Source organism: Notothenia coriiceps, unplaced genomic scaffold (assembly GCF_000735185.1).
Source record: "Notothenia coriiceps isolate Sejong01 unplaced genomic scaffold, NC01 NC01_scaffold00037246, whole genome shotgun sequence".
In the NCBI taxonomy this organism is placed as follows: Eukaryota; Metazoa; Chordata; class Actinopteri; order Perciformes; family Nototheniidae; genus Notothenia; species Notothenia coriiceps.
The window spans coordinates 22,904,365-22,912,082 of record NW_011369947.1 but is presented as its reverse complement, the minus strand read 5'-3'; the positions used below and the strand labels follow the sequence as shown (position 1 = coordinate 22,912,082).

The 7,718-nt window shown below is 39.6% G+C and overlaps 1 protein-coding gene across 1 annotated transcript in view; it reads left to right on the top strand.

The window, feature by feature from the left end:
* The window catches only part of LOC104966525 (ethanolamine-phosphate phospho-lyase-like), a 10,419-nt gene that overhangs the window by 1,136 nt on the left and 1,565 nt on the right, over window positions 1-7,718 (top strand). The window lies entirely within an intron of this gene.

The window sequence follows — 7,718 nt, the reverse complement described above, 5'->3', positions numbered from 1 at the left end:
GGGGGGTTTGGTGATGTTGCATTTTGAGGGAGGAGTTGCCGTGGTTACACAGCAAAGGCAGCCTTTCCACTGATTTCTGTGTTTTATGTCTGTGACGACGGAACAGGTGGACCTTCTTCAGCACATTCACGTCTTATAGGTCATTTCAAGGTTACGTGCTGCATCCCTTTCACTGAGATCACACTGAAGCGTTAAGGTGCAGCATCATTGATTTTCTTTTCCATGTAATAATTATTCATCTTCTCAATTAGGGTATACATTTGATTTTTTGGTATTTGCATTTTAACGAAATGCCATGAGTTGCATAAAGAGGACTGATGCTCCGATATGCTTACAATGTTTTTAAAAAGCCGGTTATCTTTTAGCTTCATTTTTTGAAGAGGAGCTAGCTTGGCTCGGTCTGAAAAGTAACACAATATCCACCAGCCTTTGTAAAGATCGCTAACGATTACTGATTTATTTACTCATTAAATAAGTAATAAAAGTACACATTCTAGGTTTGGGTGGGTTGTGTTGGGGTCTTTTTTTGCAGATGTAGGGATTTTCTGGAAAACTTTGTTTACGCTCTTCTGTTTCTTTTACAGATTAGAGATGCAGGACATGGATCTTTTTAAAATGTGATCTAATGAAATCTGAAATCACCATACAAAAAACAAAATCAATGGAAAGCCATTTGGCTTAATTTTAACAAATAATAGGACTAGATATTAATAAAAATGTCATCTGCTGATAGTTTATAGGTCCTGATATTCTGCATTCCCAGTACTAACTAAATAAACAAACAAGATAACATGTAATGTGTCCATTTTGGAGTTGGATTGGGTTGTGATTTGACCGAGCCAGTCCAACAGTTTTCAGTTTCGATGCTACGCTAGCCTATGGCTCAAGCTTCATATGAAAGAGGTTTGGATTGTCTCTTCTTACTCTGGCAATTCCCAAATTGTTGAAGTATAACTAATATCTTGCTTGATTTCTTGGACATTTTTGGTTCCAATACCAAATGGGAAATAAAGGTCATGCATGATGTGCCTTTGATCTTCAGTTTGGGTATATCAACCAATCAAAGCCTTCATGTGACACAACCATCACAGTACAGCCCCGGGGCATGCCATGTTGGCCCCCATGTCAAATAAAGCCACACAACCACTTAGCATTAGTCGACAGGCCGAGAAACGCAATATATCTACATTGGGACAAAGTCCGTGTGACACTAATGCCCTCCTGCTGTATAATAAATCATGATTTACTGACCTCATTGATTGCTCCTCTCCTCCTCACTGGAGCTTCCTCTTGTTAACTAACAGGAAACACAGAGGACGACAGAATTGACTTGAGTAACCTCAGATTATCAATAGTCCAATATTTTGTGGCGACTATCCAATTTGATTCATATTGGTCCAGAGGGTTCAAGCCACATTAGCACATTTGCTAATAGCTTTAACTTCGGAATTAAAATAAGTTGCTTTAAAGGGGACCTATCATGCAAAATGCCCACCCAGTCTCACAAAAAAACGTGTAATAACTACGTTGGTCCACAACGTAGGACGTAGTATTTCTACAAAAACGCCTCTGAAATTGTAAGATCCCTACATCTTTTTTCACCATTCATTCCAATGGCTGGCGTCTATGTCACGTGATCTTCAAATTTCTCCCTGCAGAAAAAAAAAACATGGCCGAACTTTGTTTTATTCTCGATGGGAAATGTCTATTTTAAAGTTAGTTTGGCCATTAAAATGCGTTTTGATGTCATTTGATGCGAAAAATATAAGTTGTTATTTCAGATTATGTGTGCAGTGGATGTACATGATCTTTAGTTTGCTAGTTATTACGAAGATTACTTCAGGAAATTGTGTCTATACAACGTTTTCATTGTTACCAAGGTGGTTGCTAGGGACGCTGCTATCGATATTATTTCTGTTGTGTAACTGTTTAATGGTGTTATCTTTATTGCTACCCCCTTCCCTGTTAATGAATAGTGTTGGCCCACAGCGCAAACGTATTAGTTTAACAAAATCCACATCTAAAATTGTGTCATAGATACGTTATTTTCCCCTGTGCAATTCTCCATTTACTCAACAATAACACATGATTATCCTTGTGTTTATTTATTTGTTTGATTAATAAACACAAGTTGGAGTCCATCAGGACCGAGGGACGGAGCAGCTCATTTGCTTTAGAGAATATTATACCCGGAAGTTAGTATTCTCTCCGCTTCGCTTGACAAACCCCGTGATAGTCCTCAAGCTCTGTGATTGGAGAGTGTGCTCCGAGGGTTACGCCGAGGGCCGAACAGCACTTGAAATGGGATGGAACCACGGCAGACTGTCCAACACTGGATTTGAACGGGTCCACCCCGTCCCCACCTCCCCCACCCCGTCCCCAGAACTACACATGCTGGCTATTGTGTTTCGCAACATGTTCTCTATCTATGGCACGTCTCTACTGGGAATTGTAGTTTTAAACAACGTTTTCATATTTCCCATAATAAGAAGTTGCCAGTATTAAACTGTGTACATCCCTGGAGGTTTAGGGGATAGGAAACACTCAAACACTCAAATGTAAAACATATCATTAATAAATGGGTGAAAATTGCTTGTGCCCATAATGGGCAGCATTAATATATATACCCACATGACAGCTAAGGTCAGAAGAGCTTTATTTAACAGCTGGTCTTATGTCTGTGACCCCTCCTGTTGTTAATTGATAAGCCTGAAACATGCACTTGTCAAGGTTCAGAGGCAAATTTTGTAAATATGGTAGCCATCAATCATCTTAAGATAAGATATACTTTATTGATCCCAAGTTGGAAACATTTGCGTTACATCAGCATGTGTAACAGTTGTAAATATGCAGTGGTGTTTATTTGTAAATCATTTAGTATAATCACACAAATTCTGTGTTTTATATTTAATAATTCTGTGTTCTTTATTTATTGATTGTTCAATCCCTGACAAGGCCGGAGATGAAATATCTACATACATCTTATAAGAGTATAATACATATGTATAATATCAGTTAAAATAAGTGCTTCAACATAGTTAACATTGCTGGAGGTATGCACAAATATTGATAGATGTCTTGTAATGCACTATTGAGGAACCTGCGACCCAAGTTTTTCATTCATTGCATAACTACACCGTTTGTGTATGATATGTCAATAAACCTTAGAAAATCTTGAAATCTTGAAAGGGATGTGCAAAATAGTCATTATATACAGTCTTTAATTAACTATTAGTAGAGAATAACGAGTAATGAATATACTTTATAGGGATCCTATTAATATCTAATAATAAAAATAATGAAATTCAATAACATGCTTTAACCACCAGGTGTCCCTTTCTATCAGCTGTGCACCTTTATTGTGTAAATACAGCCTATCTACCAATTGGATCAAATATAAAAGTCAGCCGAATTATTGTTGATACTGCGAAAAGAAATATAAGATGTTGTTTAATTGCTGATATATTTATGATCCACGTCACGTTTTCAGTGTTGGCGGCAGTTCCTCATGTTTGTCTAGAAGTCTTCTCATCAGGGCTCTATAAATAGAGAACTACGGCAGATATGTAATATGTAATGCAGCCGAACCGTCTATTACAATGCCGTTATGTGAGGACTTTCAAAGAGAAAAGTAAGCACACTCGGAATAAAGTATTATTTAATTTTTTTTAAATGTTTTCGGTCTGTTTCCGGTATTTGTTTATGACGATGTGATGTGAGATGTGAGACTGGAATTGCACAGGGGAAAATAACATATGCCACAATTTTAGATGCAGATTTTGTTCGGCCATGTTTTTTTTTTCTGCAGGGAGAAATTTGAAGATCACGTGACATAGACGCCAGCCATTGGAATGAATGGGGAAAAGAAACGTATGGATCTTACAATTTCAGAGGCGTTTATTTAGAAATACTACGTCCTACGTTGTAAACCAACGTAGTTATTACACGTTTTTTTGTGAGACTGGGTTGAAAATGCACTTCTGTACGTCTTTTATACATGAATATGTGTTCCCGGTGTGTCAGGGAACTCACCAAGTGTCAGAAAACACAACCCTCTCTCTTTTCCTCCATACCCAAATATCTCTCTCTCACTCTCACTCTCACTCTCACACACACACACACACACACACACACACACACACACACACACACACACACACACACACACACACACACACACACACAGCTGCCCCTCACAAACACACGCGCTTCAAATCAAGTTGCATAAATGCTTGAGCTACGTTTTTATTGTAATTAGCCTACTGTGAAATCTGTCTATTATGTTTTCAGCATTATTACAACAAATACACACTTGCAATGGCAATGATTTTATATTTATTAGACTGTTAAAAAAAAAAATCATGCTTCAAATAAGTGGGGATACGGCGCGTCCAACGCCCACTACACCTCTGCCTCCGCCTATATGGGCAACTCTCCACCTATCAGGAGGAGACAGCCACGGCCATTGCCGTTCTAAAGCGCTGGAGACGCTGTAGTACATATGCCAGGCCTGAAAGTGGCGCTGTAGTCTGCCACAAAAGCAGCGAAGAAGACCTCTCAGAATCAGCCCTTGCAAAAACAGGGCTAGAAAAGAGCAAATACAGCGAAATGAGGCATGGCTAAAATGCATGATCTGTTTGCAATTTTGAAAAAAAATCTTCACAGACATGTTTTATATAGGTATGGCTCTACAATATATTATTCAAATATAGCATGATAGGTCCACTTTAAGCAATATTTAGATATTTTATAGGGGACACAAGGGGTTGGCTCGCCATTTTCCTAGCTTCTTCTTGGCCTGCTTATGATCTGGTCTATGGTCTTTCAGCATGTTGTCCTCACTGATGGCTGTCCTGTCAAGCAGATTAAAATAAGGGTTCAATTGTTGAATGAATATTTAAGGCAAGGTCATCAATCATGTGGTTGGGATAGGACTGGTCAGTGAGGCAGGGGTTTTGTCACTGAACAAACTTGAATTTGAGAAATAATGCATCCCCAAAAATATTATTTGTGTAAAGACTCACCATGTTTCCTTGTGTCCTTGAAGAAATAAAAAGTTAGCACAACAATAATACAAGGTAGCACAAGGTGAGTTGGTTAATTATTCCTTTTAGGGGCCAATCCTTTGCTGGATGACATGATATTGAATATACTAATCACAAGGAGAGCTACTTAGCTGGATAATATAGCTAATATCTTCATACATTTGACAGTTTAGGGAAACAACAATATGGCAAAGAAGCTGTTTCATCTTAAAATAAACTGAAACATTTGCACAAGTCTGAGTTAGGGTTAATTTTTTAGATGTGTTGACCTTGTGGATACACCTGGGCCCAGACAAGTGTCACAAAGCTAATTTATGTTAAACGATACCTTCACAAAGCATGCATCTCAGTACTCATCATCATCATCATCATCATCATCATCATCATCATCATCATCATCATCATCATCATCATCATCATCATAAGAGCCTGTGACCCCAGCTGTTCAGAAGTAAATATATTTGCCTATCAAATGATCTCCTGTCCAGGACCCGGTCAGCTCTTTTTCAACAATGTGCCCCCCCTGTGCGCACCGTCGCGCCACCCCACTCCTGATCTGGCTGCTTTTCCAGCATAAAAGTGATGACTGGTTACAGGTCATGTGAGTTGGGGTGTGGGGGTTGGGGGGGAAAGGAAAGGGTTTTGGATGGTGGCAGTTGTTTTGATTTGTCCGAAATCTGTACTCTGACAAAAACAACAGAAATGTCCATGCTGGCCCTGCCCCCCCACCCAGCCCACCCTCGCTTTGGCCTGGCAGCTAAATCCGAGCCTTTGTGTCCCACATAGTTGTATGGATTTGTCAGCAATGGGGCAGGGGCAGTGGGGATGATGATAACCAAGCACGTTTTTCCGGTAAAGACGAATGGACAATTGACTGAAGCAAGGCTTTAAATGTAATTTGTGTTAAATAAAGGGCAGTTTGGTCATGAAGAAAGCAGTGAAATTGGAGGGTCCCAAGATAAGCCTTTTCTAAGAGACTTGCTCCGGATTAGATGTTGAAAGCCTCATATTAGCAACCCCCACCCCCACCACCAGCAGCACAAGTCTGTACAAAGAGGCTTGGACAGACAGACCACCTGCCCCTTAGGAAAAAGCGGTCAGCAAAACAAAATGGAAACAGCCACCATTGGGTGAATTAACGAGGCTCTTAAAACAGTGATTGTATTCCAGTAGACAAATGGTCTGAGTGGTATCACAAAATCAAAATTGTTCAAAGTGGAAGAGACCATTCTTAGCAGAAAATGAGGGGAGGATGGGAATATTCATCAGTAGCTCTAAAGAGATTACCAAATTGATAATCCACAGGCAGGTCTGATCACTGAGTGCTGGAGCTGATTGCAGAGTGAAAGTGAGACCCGACTTTCACTGGTGGTCAGTATGGACATAAAGGGAAGTCCAAGCAGCCCCTCTATACCCAAATATGCACCAAATACGTTTGGATTCATTCACTGTACACAATTTCACGGCTATGCGTCCAGTCTGGACCAAAGTTGTGGATGGACTGACAGCCAAACAAATGCAGCACTGCTATATCACAGTTAAAAACTTAAATTATAAAATGTTAACTGCACTTCAGTCTCAAAGTGAAGAAGGGGTTTCCTGCAAGCAACATTTCAGACTTTTTCCCTGAAACTGTAATATGCTGAAAGTATATGAATCCAAAATGTCACAAAACATTTAAATAACAAAAACATGAATATGTATCGTCTCTTGCTTACAGGTAAAGTACTCTCGGGACGGATTACTTTAATCTGTTGTAGAGAGAAGGTAAATGTGTGTTTTTGCCAGGATACATTTGAGTATCAAAGGTTTGCCACAACGCTTAAATCGGAATGATAGAAAAACAAATTGTTTGCGTGCTTTTTTTAAATCACCAGTACACACTGAGACTTTTACAGGAACTACAGAATCATACTCTCTACAAGAGCATTTTAGATTTAACTGTTAAGCTTCATTGTGTATTAAGTAGAATATATTATCTTAAGTAGATTTCTTAGCTGGGGTCATGAGTTTAGCTATCGTAAAAAATCCAATCCATGTTTGACCTTACAGCGTTTAACCACTGCAGGAGAATGCCCCTGAAGGACAATCAGGACAATCAGGACAAAAGATTGGTATTGATCTGCCCCCTCCGACCCAAATTCCACATCACTACGGACAGCATGTGCAGGGTCGCCTTGTGACAGTGTTAAATATTTGGTTTACATCCATGAAATGTGTCCAAAAGCAATGGGTCACATTTGCTTTGGTATCTGCGATTTAATGAAGGGTTTCACATTTTCAGCAATCAACAACCTGACTCTGAATACTACGGTTTTTTCACATGTCATTTAAAAGTCTGATGTCAAGGATTGATGCAGGATGTGTGCTGCATTGTAAGGTTAATCCGAATGTCAACAGCCACACAGATGGGCTGACGGATGAGTTTTTTTCCGTTTTTTTTTAGGGGGGGTGGGGGTTCCAAATCATCGGTGCCTGTCTGGTTACGACAAGTAGTGGGCTCGGGCAAAAAAAACGGAAAAAAAGTTGCAAAATGTGTCATGCTCTGATGTCATTAGGAAGGCGAAAGCAGAGCTGTAATCCTATTTTAATCGCAGTGGATTTATTAAACAGGAGCAGCAGGTTTAAATCTCAGCAGATTACACAGAAGGCCCAAGGAGATGTTGGGGGGGG